Source organism: Brassica oleracea, chromosome C5 (genome assembly GCF_000695525.1).
Source record: "Brassica oleracea var. oleracea cultivar TO1000 chromosome C5, BOL, whole genome shotgun sequence".
In the NCBI taxonomy this organism is placed as follows: Eukaryota; Viridiplantae; Streptophyta; class Magnoliopsida; order Brassicales; family Brassicaceae; genus Brassica; species Brassica oleracea.
Window position 1 is genome coordinate 14,287,317 of NC_027752.1, and position 15,950 is coordinate 14,303,266.

Consider the following 15,950-nt stretch of genomic DNA (forward strand, 5'->3'; position numbering starts at 1 on the left):
TTTGTTATGACAAAATGCAAATGATTAGAAAATCATATAAGAAAAAAGTATAAATTAATTAATTATTAAGATTATAAGATAAATATATATATATATATATATATATATATTGATCATTTTAAATTAAAATATATACCATATAAAATACATAAATATTTTAATTTTGAAATTTACTTTGAACAATTATTTTTAATAAAAGCTTTGAACAAACATTGACAACTTAATTTAAAAAAATATATATAAATTAGTAAAACTATTAATCCCACAATGAAAATTTTGTTAATAATTTAAAGTTTTTGCTATAAAAGATACAAATGATTAAAAAAAACATATGAGTAGAAATCATCATTTAATAGACATTAATATTAAAAATATACTATGTATGTTAATATATTTTAAATTTATTATATCCTATCAAATAGAAAAAAATATTGTTTGGATTAAAAAAATTGATTTATATGTTCACACCAATTTAATTGTATATGTAATAGTTACTAACTTTTAATTATTCAATATATATTTATTATTTCATAACATGTAAAAATACATAATACATAAAATTGATGACTAGTATCTTAACCTAGTTTGATAATAAACCAGAGAGAATATAGATGGGGATGCAAGCAGTGATAACCATGACAATGGTTGATGACTAGTACAGAGATCACCAGACTTTTGAAACAAATTGGACCTCAACATCACATTGCTGAATGGAAGATCTTTAACCGGGTCAATTTATGCCGATGGGTAATGTGTTGATTATCTATGAGATCGGTTATAGGTTTTGGGTTTACCCGGATCCGAATTCTATGCTCTTTAAAAACATAGAGGTTTGTATCCTCCGAATGTCGGACTCGGGCTGGATAGGCGAAGTGACAAGTATAATACCACTAGGCTACTTTAACTTCGTTGTATTTAGTTACAAATTATTAATATATATATACGATTTTGATTCACTTTTTCCTTAAAAAATATAATAAATAAAATAAATAAAAATAAATATCCACACCACGTCAGTTTATATGTAAATTATTTTATTTTGTAAAAATATATATGAATCACATAATAAAAGGATATCCGGAACCGATCCGAAACTGGTGGGAACCAAAACTTATTTAATAACTAGGGTATATAATTTAATTATCCGAACCCGATCAGATCCTATCGGATCCTACCTGAACCTGAGCTGAATATCCGAAGTCCCAATCCTAATAGCTTATAAATCTAATATATTAATTTAGGGTCTTATTTTTTATCTACTATTGACAAGCCATAGTAGGACCACTTAACTAATTACTTAATGTAACATATTTAATTATTTATATTAGATCTTAATAATGAGTAAGATATTAATAATAAATCAATGTTAACAATAAATCTGGACTTTTTTTTTCAATTCTAAGAAAATCTATTAAAAAAATCTAACAAAATCCTACCAAACATTTTAAATATTTTTTTATAAATAATGCATTAATTAATTTTGTAATTAATAATATAATAACTTAATTAAAATTTATCATAAAAGTTATGTTATTTTATAAATTTATGATTATAAATTATAATGTATTAAAATAGGTGTGCTCTATGAACTAAATATAAAAAAATTATATTAAATTGGTAGATTAACCTATTTTTAAAATGCTTTCATTTAACTAAATTTATCACTCATCGATAAAACGTCTTAAACTATTTAATATTTTATGCAAATACTAAATCATTAACATATGTTAAAATTTTATTTACAACTATATATTATTTTTTGTTTATTTTGAAACAAAAATTAATATATTATCTAAAAATGATTAAATACAAAATATAATAGTACATAACTAACATTTAGTTCATGTATTATTTACAAAATATGTTATTACAAAAATTGAAATTTTAATAAATAATTAAAGATATTAATAAACCCTATATTAGACTATCATATAGGTTGATACCATTTGTATACAAAAAAATATTGCATTTTTTTTGGTAAATGTAAGATTCAGATCCAAAAAACACAAGCAATTCTACCAACCTAAATATAATAACCTTTATTTATTAAAGCAATAAATAATAGAATAATTTTAAAATAAAAATTCTAAAAATCAGAATATAATTAATTTAAAAATAAATTCTGTTAAATTTTGAAAATTAAAGTTGGATCAATATCTATTATCTGGTAAAAATAAAATATATATAATTAATGTTTATATTATTTGATTACATTTTACGTAGTAGATCAGATCATCTTATTATATAAAATACAGTTTACTCTCTTCTGAGATATGCCTTGTGGGATTCCATGTCATCAATTAGGTGCAGAAGAGCGCGACACGTGTCCACTTAAACTAAACGCTGAGTTTCATTTATTCTGGTGTCTATTCCGTTTGGGCTTTAGTGTGTATTCGGGTTTAATGAAACCCAACCCGAATAAAGAGTAACTCCAGTTGTTATGGAAACGCGTTGTTTCTGATTTAGGGTTCAACACGTTCTTCATCTCTCCCATTCGAGAGCTAATCTCGACCTAAGGTTTCCATGGCGTTGTTTCATCTTCTTCCTAACAATCCGATGAGCTATCAGTTACAGATTCATCCTCTTAAATCGACCACCCACGATCTACCTGTTCTTTCATCTTCTTCCTAACAATCCGAAAAGCTATACAGATTCATCCTCTTAAATCCACCATCCACGATCCACCTTGAATGCGATCTTCACGCAAGGCCGTGGAACCTCGACTATAAAAAGGTAACCTTTCCTACTATGAGAACCATTTCCTCATTCCATTTGTTTAAACTTATTTTCTGTAAATTGGCTAAAGCAATAATTTTTATTTTCGATTTGAAGACCGGACGCGTACGGCACAGTAGGAGGAGGAAAGCGGTAGCGACGGAGGAGAGGAGGATCAAGGCAATGAGGGGCCAGCCGTGTCCGGTTTGAATCCGGTTGTTATTGTAATTTTCCCGTCCTTTAAAACTCATCTTCATCATTATTTTGAACACACCTGGTGATTAGATTCATATTTATCAGAATTATTCTTTTTGTATCATATATTTCCTCATGATTTGAATCTGTTGTTTATTATTATTTTCCTCATTTCAGTGTTCATTGTCTTCCCATTTACAAGCGACTGGGTTCTATGTTTTACTTAAAACTCTCGGGTTCACTTAAAACTTCATTATATTCAGGTTCCTGGTCTCCACCATTTGCTTTAATATATATCCAATTGTCACCCTTTGGAAACCAAACCCTACATTTACTGTTTGTCCCACTTAACACAAGCTTCTGGCCGTGCAGCTCCATGTGCCTGTCAAGTTCTCTCTTTTGTTTAAGGCGGACCCCGCCGAAGGTGCAGAGATGTATAAGGTCATCAAAGAGACTACTAATCACCGCAGGGTGAAGTTCACAGATTTATAATGTGGTCTGGTACGCTCTGTAGAATTGTGTTGTCTCAGCTGTAGTTTAGCTGCTTGGTGGAGCTTCTTTGGGTGTGATAAAGCTGTGAGATCTAGAAGAAACAAAGAGTTAGTTGATAAATTTTGTGCGCTCCTTTTGAAGAGTTGTTGCTCCTTATTGTCAAATGTGGATTATGGGTATTTCTTTCGTACATATCTATCATTTACTTTAAATTAATGAGGTCCACCATTTTGAATCTTGCTTTTGCAGTGCGTTGGTTAAAGCTTTTGTTGTAAGCTTGCAAACCGCTATTGCAACTAAACTATAGAGGATATAAAATATGGCCAGGACGAGCAACAAAATGTTAAGTTGGTGCAATCCTTTCAAAGTTAAAAGTGGCTCATATCCATTTAGACACGGTAACATGGAGAGAGTAGCTTTTGAAGGAACACGGATCATGATAACGTATGTTTCTCCAAATGTGATTTAATGAGGAAATGAATCCCATAATCGATTACCAATTATATTAATTTTTTGAAAACCCAAATCAAGCTTTGACAAAATAACAATCGTCACCTACTAGCTTTGATTTTCTCTAAGGCCTTAAGATGGCAATTTTTCTGCTTCTTCCATAACCACTAAGAAGAAAATATGAAAGGTTCATCAGCATTAGGTCTTTGAACAAGAAAAAGAGGAAAGTTAATTATAAAGGACATTGGCGAGTCTTTAAAGAACCCGAGAGGAGATCCTGTTTATCAACCTATGTATTGGCCAATTCCATGACGATTATCCTCCTAGAAATTTCTGATCATCACTGAATCACTGTTTCTCATATGACTTTTTCGCAATAGCTTAAGAAAAAAAAAATTAGCAAATAAATAAAATTTTAGTGAAAAGCACATAATCTAATCCAAACTATATATATAACCATGCAAAAAAATAAAAATAAAAATAATTAAAAAAATGAAAAAAAGTTATAAGAACAAAACAAAAAAGGAAAACATCAAGAACAAAAGCTATTATGCAATTTAGTCAACCACAACAATATCTGCTCTCAATATCATATCATATATGCAAAGATCACATATAACTAATTTTGAAACTAAAAAACTATCAATCCAAACTTAGCTAAGTTAAAATTCCCGCTCAAAGCTAAAAATTGACCTATTTATATTTTATTGCAGAGAATTCATGGTAACGTGAATTTGTTGCACGAGATCTCTAGGAGACTTTCAGCTAAGGCGAAATTAAGCTCTTTATAAGTTATCTTCTTCTTGACATGTTGCGTGAATTAGACTCTTCAATCAGTTCAAAGTGATTCTCTTTAGACTGATCATAAATACATCTCTCATTCAACAAGTTATATTTCTTTTGGTTGGCCCTGCAATTTACAGTATCTCTTTTTCCTTTCAGTTTTCTTGAATGCTTAAACCTCAAAGCAAAGCTCAATATATACACCATAGCCAAGATAAGTCGCAAATCAATGCAAGGAGTGACTGGAGTCTAGGGAATGCACAATCATGTGCTATGTAGAGCTGTTCTATCAACAAGAGACAATGACCATCAGTGAAATCAAACTAAATAGTCGGTTTTAGATTGTTGTAAGGATAAGTGTTCTTTTATGTTTAATAAAGTGGCCACCCGAATCTAGAGATCAATGAACATTCAGGAATATGATGCTTGCAACTATCTATTCTGTTATAGTTTCTCTTATTTACTGCTGCAAGTCCCATGCTATACATGAGTTTAGTACCAAAGCTCTTCATCCATGGAGAAGGTTAAAGTATGCAACAATCTATTCAGGTTTGTTGTGTGATTTTCTAAATTTCTTAAAATTGATTTAACAAAAGAATGGAGAGACTGGGATGAAGAGGTGATACTACGGATTCCATAGCATGCCACATTTTGCAATAACATGTTAGATCACATTTTAGCTCTACTTTGTTCTCAATATTAAATGAAATTTTTTCATCAACACAATAGCTAATGCGTGGAAAACAGGTTTGGCTACAAGGTTTTAAGCAGTTGACTTTTATTTATTTTTATGTTCTTCGGTTAGAGAAAATTATCAGCTTGGGGATCTCCTAAAAAGTTACAATTTTTTTAAGGCCATTGCAAATTAGTAGAAATTAATTTACAAGAAATAATTTTATTCAATAATAAAATAAAATCAATATACAACAATCTAATTATGTATGATAAAATTATTGAAAGAATTATATTTTATAAGTTAGTCAGTAATATTTATTTCAAAAATTCTGATCAAAGTAATGGGTAACTTCATTTTCATATATAATACTGTAATATATAAGATTCTACTAAACATGTATACTATAAATAGTAACAATAGTTTCATATTGTCAATTTATTTGTCATAAAATATTTTTAGTTATAATGAATAAGTTATTTCTTTATCGCGTAAATCATTAGTTTTATAAGTAAATAATTATATTTTAAAATTTTATTATAATTATACAAATTTATAATTTACAAAATGAAGAATAGAATAGATAGATAAAAGTGCTGTAAAATAATTATAAAACTTAATTCTATTTTAACTTAAAATTAAAATAAATTTGTACTATTAATTTTATTCGCCGGTCCGCCCGTAGGGCGGCTTTACCCTAGTAGTTGATATTCTTGTGATTGTATCTGGTTATTTTCATCAAACATTTAAATCAATACAATTAAAATATAATATCTTCTTTAAATCATAGTTCATGGCTTTATCCGAGAAACAATAAAGATATTTGGCTGTTTAGCCGACTTTTTGGGTTAAAATATATATATATATATATATATATATATATATATATATATATGTATAAATTTAATTTTATTGCGATACAAGAAGATATTTTTATATTTGAATAAAATGGCCTCTTGATAATATTAGTTTCCAAAATCTGAAAATCTTTTTTTTTAATAACAGAAGGTTCGGAACCGAATTTTGTAAGCACCATAGATTTCGAAACTACAATATATAAATTTTGTTTCATCTCGGTGGTCACTCAAACCGGTGAACTCCAACACAATGGTAAAAGTCTTTTTCACTTAAGCTAATAAGTAATAAGTTAATAACCTATGATAAAAAAATAGTTTTTCTATAATACGTAATCGAATAATATCATCAATATATTCAACTACATTTCGATACTTAACAATATAACTATTTTACAAATATACACATCCGTTAACACAAATAAAAATCTTATTAGATTAAATATATTTCAAAACACATCATCCTATATTTGACTAATTTTTATATCGATTTTCGATTGAATTTTTTAAGTAACTAAATCCCGCGCTTTAAAATCGTGGGTCAAAATCTAGTCTATCTTATTAAAGTAGAAGTAGTTTAAGCTTTTGTTTGGCAACATAGATAGCAGTTAAAAAAATATAATGTTGTTTGGAAACATGGATATCAATATATTAAAGAAAAAAATAAAGGGCTTATGTTATCAAGAAAAATTGGAAATTCATTATATTATGAAAACTATATATATGGGCCTGCTTTAAAATATACGAAAATGGCTGGTCCAATCTAATTACCTAAAAACATATTTGTCTAAAATAATCATAAAACAAAGTTTAAATTTTATATACATATTTCAAATCAAAATATTAATTTAAAATATTTTTATATCAAAAATTGAATCAAAATATACATATATTCAAAAATTGATTTTACTAATTTTTTTTATAACCATTAAAAAATGTTTTAAATATATTTAAGAAAAATACAATACAAAGCAATTTCAAACACCAACGTAAATTATGATTTTTATATTTCATATTAAGTTTTAAAAATATAATATATATGGTTATTTATATGATGGTACGTGTAAAATACTATTAATTATATAGTTATTTATATGATGGTAGGTAAAAAACACGATTAATTATATGATGACACATATATAATATTTAATAGTGACATGAAAAAATAAATAACAATATTTTTTTGCAATATTATATCTTTTATATTATTAAAGTAGAAGTACTATTGGGAATGTTTGACAACAAGAATAACATAATTAAAAAGAAATATAATGTTGTTTGAAAATATAGATAGCAGTATTAAAATAATAATAATGAGCTTATGTTATTAAAAAAAATTTGAAGCCCATTATATTTTTATAAATTATCTGTTTGGACCAGATTTAAAATATACGAAAATGACTCTATCTTATTTTTTTTGTGTGCAACTGGTCCAATCTAATTAACAAAAACATATTTTGTCTAAATTAATCATCAAACAAAATTCAAAACAAAAATTGATTCAAAAATATACATGTATTCAAAAATTGATTTTTACTAATGTATTTTCCAATAGCCATTGTAAAATTGTTTTCAATATGTATAAAAAATACAATACAAAGGAACTAATAGATTGAGTAAACCTTCTCTCTAATTTTTTTTATGGACCACCGAAATAGAATTAGATATACAATATTAGAAATAGCTATAATATTTGGGTTACAATATCAAATAAACAATGAAACAAAAAAAATTAATATATGAACGTATTAGTATTCCTTTATTCGTATTACAAATACAATAATATATAATTTTTAAAATTCCACAATTACCAATTAGTTTTGAATTTATAATGTTCTACGAAGAGTGAATTGGATCAAAATCCCTAAAGAATTCAGCAATTAGCAATCTACCCAAACTAAAAATTACGTGGCCTTCGGTAGAAACAAATTGACAAAAATGACCTTCTTTCCATTAGGATATGCGTTAGTGTAGGCAAAAATATAGGTAAGAGACTGACTAAAAGGGAGTTTAAATATAATTGGCCAATAGTAATGATTAGCCTAGGGTTTATTCTCCAACCCAAGTTCCGTGAAGTTGCCTATAAAAAAAATTGACAAATGAAGGCCTTAGAAGATCTGACACAAACGGCTGCATGCAAAAAAGAGAGACATAGCAAAAAATCTTCGTTAACATGCAAAAAATTGTATGGGGGAGAAGAGAGAGAAAGTTCATGTATGGAGTTTGTCTATAAATTGAGGCACCCGGTGAGCTCTCATCAATAAAAACTCACAGAAAGTACAGACAGAAGGTGAAGGTATTTATTCCCAACAATGGAATACGCAAGTAATAAGAGAGGAGAAAGCCATCAACGGCAACATTTTGTATGTGCACATGGGTTCCAGCCCAGATCCATCTTATCATCTGATTTGGACTCATTGCCAACGTTTTGTATAAGACGACGTTTTCTATGTAGAATTCGTAGCCGGCTAAAAGAGGGAATTATATGGTTTTGCAAATCTTAGCCTGCTTGGTGTTCTGGTCATATTATATATGTTTGTAGCTAGCTAAAAAAATGTGATGTTAATTTTTTTTAGCCGGCTAAAAAGGATGGCTTTTGGTATTTTTGCCTGGATTAGGTTTTGCTTATAGTATATGAGTTTGTAGCCGACTAAAAAAATGCGATGTTATCGAGTTTAGCCTGCTAAGACCATCTCCGATGTATTCCTCTATTTTTTCTTCTATAATAGAGGTGAATTTGTCTTCAATGTATTCTTCTATTTTCTCCTCTAAACAAGAATATTCTTAAAAGATTTTTTTTTAGTTTTACAATTGACACCCTTTTCACTTATAAATGTTGAAAATTAACCTATTCATTATATCTTTTGGATTTTTTTCATAAAAATGAAATATTATTTAATTTAAACATTTTATTACAAAAACATTAAATAAAAATAATAAAACAAAGTAGACATTATCTAACCATCATTATTATTATATTTTTCTCATAAATAATCAATTAATGCATTATTAAATGAGTTTTTTTTTTTTTTTGATATTTTTGAATCGACCTAAAAATTCTTGAAATCGGTTATCTTCATCATCTGATATTTGAACCAGCAATAAAATCAACAAGTTCCATGTCCATCCATTTCGTTTGGACAATATTCTAACGATCTTTGTAGATCCGGAAGTAATTTACCAGAATATTAAGTTGTTTTAATATGTTATATTGATTAATATTTAAGTTCAACTTAAATATGTTATCAATATGTAAAATATATGAGGAATTTTTAATAAGTAAACTATAATTAATAATTTTAGTTTTAAATATAAAATTTAAGTATTATTTGTTAAAAAATTGACTTTAAAATAAAATTAAATATTATTTATTTATTTTATTTATAACTGTAATAATTAAGAATATTATGTAAACAAAAAATAATTGGGTTTTATATGTAAAAATAATGTATTTCAACATAAACATGTATTTTAGTTATAATCACAAAAAGTTAAAAGACTATTGTGTAAATAAAAAAATATGCCTCTATCATAGAGGAATTCTATTTCTTTCTCCAAATATAGAGAAGAAAATAGCAATCTCTATTTTAGAAGAAGAAATAGAGGTGGGATGGAGTAGATTTTACTCTATTATAGCATATAGAGGCAAATATATAGATGAGTTGGAGATGCTCTGATAAAAGAGCCGACTATTAAAATAAAAATTTCGGTCTCATATTAATATGGCTGATGTAAATATAATTTGTGTAGCCGGCTAGCATTATATATATATATATATATATGCTATCTGGCTGGAATATATAGGCCAACTGAAAAATGCTGAAATTTTATGATTGCCTATATAGAATCAGAGCATGTAGTCTATCATAAAAGAGGTTGACAACAAAACTTGCCATTGTCGTTTTTTCCGATGTATATATCTTTTTAGACCTATTACATAGCTAAGCTTTCTCATTTTGCAAAATTAGCAAGCCTTATAGTAGGACACAAACAAGGGGAAAATGGCATATTCCCCTATGAACTAGCTGTTCCCGGCTTTTTCACACATGAAATTTTAAGTCATGCCAAAAACCACATGAACAATGGAAAAATGACTTATTTCCCTATGAACTAATTGTTCCCGGCTATTTCACACACGAACTTTTACGCCATGCCAAAAGCTACATGAACAACTCTATTTTTTTTAATTACATACACAAACTATCGATTTTAAACTAATTCCGCTAAAACCGTAAATGATGTTATTTAAAAGTTAACTTGGATTATATGATAGGAGGAGAGACGGTTTAATTTGGGTTGATAAAAACATAATACTACGTCGTTTTTTTTCTTCAACTTCTTCTTTTTGTCAACTTCTCTTCTTCTTCAAAAATCGTTTTACTTTTCATCAATTGGGGATAAAATTTATTATCATGCAAAAGAATAAAACATTTTACATGATGCATAAAGAAAGAAGAGCAGAAAATACTAACTTACCAATCTCCATGTATTGTCACAAGGAACTATAAAATTGGCACAGTCTAGGACGCTTGATTGGCTCCGTAAGCTGATGTTACTCTCAGGTTCCGGTCCTGCAGAGATTTATATATTCTCCTCAATCCAGAAATTAATGTCATATGATCTCTTTATACGCTTTATGTCATATAACTCGAAAATATCTACCCCAACCGGTTACTATGTCATATAACTCGAAAATGCAGAATAATATTTTTTATCCTCAATTGATGATGAAGAGTAAAAAGATTTCTGAAGAAGAAGAGCAGTTGACAAAAAGAAGAAGAAAAAAACGATATAGTATTATGTTTTTATCAACCTAAATGAAACCGACCCTCCACTCATAAACCAAGTTAACGTTTAAACAACACCATTTACGGTTTTGGGGGAATTAGTTTAAAATCGATATTTTGTGTATGTAATTCAAAAAAAAAGAATTGTTCATGTGGTTTTTGGCATGGCTTAAAAGTTTGTGTGTGAAATAGCCGAGAACAACTAATTCATAGGGGAATAAATTATTTTTCCGTTGTTCATGTGGTTTTTGGCATAACTTATAAGTTCGTGTGTGAAAAAGCCGGGAACAACTAGTTCATAGGGGAATGAGCCATTTTCCCCACAAACAAGCTATGAGCAAAGACAAATGATAGGTGCAACACAAGTCCTTGGCGGCAAGACTAACAAAATGTGTGCGAAACTATTAAGTGGATAAGTGGCCTGCTACTAGAGTAATAATGATGCTAAAGTTAGTAAACGCCAACGGCTAACCATAACTTCTCCACCTACATTGTCACTCCCTGGTACATGAGTGGCTTCTTCAGCATCAAGATCATCAGCCATCATTTTAACAGGGCCCTGGGCAAAAATTACATTTTTTTTCCTAAACTCCTCATCATCACAACCAAACCCATTTCCTTTATTGCCTCCACCAAACCCACCTCCGCCGCTGAAAAGCCCTCCGGCAGCGGCGCTAAAGGAACAGTCCACAGTGGGGGGAGCGGAGCCGCTTCGGTACAAGTTAAGCTATTTCTTGAGCTCATCAGCTTCCTCTTGCCGTCGCTGCTGCTCTCCAAGCAAAGCTCCAATCTCTTTCTCATAATCATCCCCAAAGGAGGAATCTCTAAGCATCGGCCTTCTTCCCAGTTCATAAATCATTACCACCTAAAAAAATCAATCATTAGAGTATTTGTTCATCCGCTAAATCCATTAAATTTTTTTCTAAAGATCAGACCTTTAGAGCATGATTATCCTAAATCCCCTATTAGGGTCTCTTGCGATTTTTTTAATAGTATTAAGTAATAAATGTGAGGTTAAGAAACCTAATCAAGAAACCCCACAATTTAGTGCCTCAGTTGCAAGTTTCTTATTTTGGGATTCCTTAAAAAAAAAAAATTTTTTAAAATTTTTTTTTTATTAAATAAAACATAGATTTAAATATATAATGATAAGAAAAAGATTAGTAAAAATACAATAAAAATAGAAAGATGCATCCGAGATCGGTTGTTGTCTTCATCACGTCCAAATTTTCGCCGTATATGTTCAACTAGATCAGCTTTGAGTTGTTGATGCATTTGTCTATCACGAATTCTACTATGAACACCCATCATATTGGCGATATTTGTAAGCATATCTGTAGAATACGTGAGATCGACATGTGAACTTCCAGTGTCTTCTCCTTCTTGGAACTCTGAAACATCAAATTGAGTGTAGCCATCTCGTTCGTCTTCTACTATCATATTGTGGAGTATGATACATGCTCTCATAATCTTTCAAATTTTTACTTTATCCCAAAAAGTACTGGATTTTTAACTATGCCAAAGCAAGCTTGCAAGACTCCAAAAGTGCGCTCGACATCTTTGCGGATAGCTTCTTGCCGTTGAGCAAATAAAACTGCTTTCGGTCCTTGTGGTATTGGAATAGATTGGATAAAAGTTGCCCATTTCGGATAAATACCTTCGGTGAGATAGTAAGCCATATGATACTCTCTTCCATTGACAAAATAAGTGACTTGCGGAGCTTGACCGTTTATCATGTCATCAAAAACAGGTGAGCGATCAAGAACATTGATATCATTTAAGGTACCTAGAAGTCCAAAAAATGCATGCCATATCCAGAGATCGTACAATGCAACCGCCTCTAAAACGATTGTTGGTTTACCCGAACCACGAGAATATTTTCCGTTCCAAGCGGTGGGACAATTCTTTCACTCCAAATGCATACAATCGATGCTTCCTATCATCCCGGGAATCCACGATACTCTCCAATATCAAGTAGACGTTGAAGGTGAGCCGGTGTTGGTCTTCTTAGCTACTCATCGCCGAATAAATTTATTATTCCTTCCACAAAATTTTCGACACATAACCGAGTTGTAGTTTCACCGAGCCGGAGGTATTCGTCGACCGTATCAGCTGCAGTACCATACGCCAAGACACGAATGGCTGCAGTACACTTTTGGAGGGGAGAGAGACTCATCCTTCTGAGACCATCTTTCTTTTGCCGAAAGTATTAAAATTCGTTCGAGAGTCGATCAACAATGTGCATGAACAATGACTTGTTCATTCTAAAACGTCGTCGGAAGAAATTTTCAGGATACGTTGGAGTTTCACTGAAATAATCATTCCATAAACGAATATGCCATTCTTCACGATTTCTTTCGATATAAGCTCGTTTTTTTCTTTGTTTCATTGCTTCTTCTTGATTACCAACGGTTAAATTCTCTAAAGTTTGATCAACATATTGATCAAAATATTGATCAAATGTATCTTCAAGTGATTCTTCAAAAGGGTTTTAAGAAGAAGATGCCATATTTGTGATCCAAAAGAGAAATTAAGCTTGAATAACGATAATGAGAAATAAAAAGAAGAGAAGCTGATATTGTTTTTGAAGATGATTAATAATCTTGGTTTTATAAGAAGAAGAAGAGAAGATGATATTGTTTTTGATTCTTTTGTTTGGTGAGAATGAGAGGAGATGACTCGTTCTCGGTGAGAAGGAGAGAAGATGATATTGTTTTGATTGTTATGTTTGGTGAGAATGAGAGAATGCAAACTATATATAAAACTTGGTTCACAAGACAACAAAAGTTTTACAAATCCGTGACACAACACAAGATAAACAGTTATACAATCCATGACACAACAAAACACAACAAAGCTACCACTAGACAAGTGATACACAACGTCACACTCGTCTTGGCCCGTGACTGATACACAAGACAACAAAAGTTTCACACTCCGTGAACTGACACAACACAAGAATACAACGTCACACTCTTCTTGGCCCGTGACTTTGTCTACTCCGTGAATCTACAATGCCACACTCGTCTTGACCTGAAAACAACACAAGAGATAACATGAGACAGTGAAAATAACACAATGCAATAACATTTATATCCGATCTTAGCTAACAAGAAAATTAACGCAATGCCATAACATTTATATCCGATCTTAGCTAACAAGAACAACAGATTTTAACTTCACAGCTTCATCTTCAGAACAAGAACAACAAATCTAAGCAGTTCAAGACACAAACCTAAACAAAACAAGACATACTTAAACTAATTAGACATCAGCTCATTAACGAGCTTCTTCTTCAGAGCTTCTTCATAATCTGCTAAGGGTCCTTGTTTTCCAATGAGACAGCTCCACGGGCTTTTTACCACGACCTTTTGCAGCCTTAACACCCGGAGGGCGAGTGGTGCCTTCATCATCTAGAGCACTGTCAGTTTCATTTCCTTTAGAGCTTGCAGACTGTGAACCTTCCTCACACTTCCTCTTTTTGGAGCTTCCATCATGTCTAGCTGTAGAGAGATCACACCATTTCTGATCATTTCTAAGCTCCTTCCAAGCATGTTCAAGGGTGAACTTCTTTTTGTGGTTATTGAAGAAAATTTCGTGGGCCAGTTTGAGAACATCATTCTCATTTTGCCCACTACTCTTCTCTCTCGTTGCTGCCTCATAAGCACCACAAAACTTACACACTAAGTCATTCATCTTGTTCCACCTTTGCTTACAGTGAGTAGCCTCTCTTTTTTCACACCCGGCCAGCTTCGGACTAGCATTGAAGTACCTTGCAATTCTTTTCCAGAAGGCAACAGACTTTTGCTCATTCCCTACAACCGGATCCTTGCTCGTGTTTAACCCCGAGCTGATGAGCACCACATCATCTGTCGATGTCCAAGTCCTTTCTTTGCGCTCTGGAGGACCCTCTTGTTCGCAGTGTGCAGCTTCTTGGACAATATCTTCCCCTAAACGAAACACACTCTTCTTGTTGACTATTAAGAAGGTCAACAAAGTTTGGTGGCTACATATATGGATTGTAATCCATATCCGGAATTGTCAAGAAGAGAGATAGAAAAGGAGAAAGACAAAGAAGACAATGTCTTGGATTTGGAAGAGAAGAACACAGTTTGTAATGTGTTCAAGAAGGAGAAGAAAGACAAAGTTTATAGAAGGAAGACGCATTCAACTCAACCAACCAACCTTCCTCTACATTAAACTCTGCTATCTCTTTATGGAAGACAGAAAGTATAAACTCTGCTATCTCTTTATGGAAGACATAAAGTATAAACACAGTTTTACTTCCACAACCAATTCGAGTTGACATAAAGCTAAGTCATTAACCACGGTTAAGCATCTATTTCAACCTAACCAGACGAGATTCACAATCAATTCTTCTACCTAACTCATTAATCACAATAAATATATTTCAAACCAGACGAGACTAGACACAATTCAGACCAGAATCCTACAAACATTGAAACAGATCAAAGGTTGAAGTTGTACCTGTATTGCAATTGTTCGGTGATATTCTTTGAAGAAGCTTCATGCCTATGGATCCGTCCATCTAGAAAAACAAAGAGAGATACAAACCAAAATGAATCAGAACTTAGTAATATATCAAACCAAAATCAATCCTGTAATGCAATTCGTTCCAGACCACAATCAATTCTTCTACCTAACTCATTATTCACCATGAATTTATTTCAAACCAGCCGAGATCAGACACAATTCAGAGTAGAATCCTACAAACATTGAAACAGATCAAAAGTAGAAGATGTACCTGTAGTGTAATTGTTCCGTGACCTTCTTTGAAGAAGCTTCATGCCTCTGGATCCGACCAACTAGAGAAACAACTGCAGAGACAAACCAAAATGAATCAGAACTGATTGATATATCAACACACAATCCTCTAATGCAATTCGTTCCAGATCACAATCCTATTAGCATCTAACAGATCAAACATCTAACACAAGAAACCATCATCTGTTGAATCAAAGACATAGACATAAACAAACA

General features: G+C 31.0%; 2 long non-coding RNA genes across 2 annotated transcripts; one reads left to right on the forward strand and one right to left on the reverse strand.

Annotated features, from left to right (window-relative positions):
- The first annotated feature begins 2,409 nt into the window (after nt 1-2,409).
- Nucleotides 2,410-4,948, forward strand: LOC106293544. The gene is made up of 7 exons (XR_001260529.1): nt 2,410-2,733; nt 2,833-2,939; nt 3,088-3,173; nt 3,283-3,578; nt 3,652-3,846; nt 4,566-4,695; nt 4,795-4,948. It is a non-coding gene; the product is annotated as an uncharacterized LOC106293544 (long non-coding RNA).
- An 8,944-nt stretch (nt 4,949-13,892) lies between these two features.
- LOC106294432 lies at nt 13,893-15,750 on the reverse strand. The gene is made up of 3 exons (XR_001260836.1): nt 15,715-15,750; nt 15,438-15,498; nt 13,893-13,982 (listed from the first exon to the last, which is right to left on the reverse strand). It is a non-coding gene; the product is annotated as an uncharacterized LOC106294432 (long non-coding RNA).
- Between the last annotated feature and the right edge of the window lie 200 nt (nt 15,751-15,950).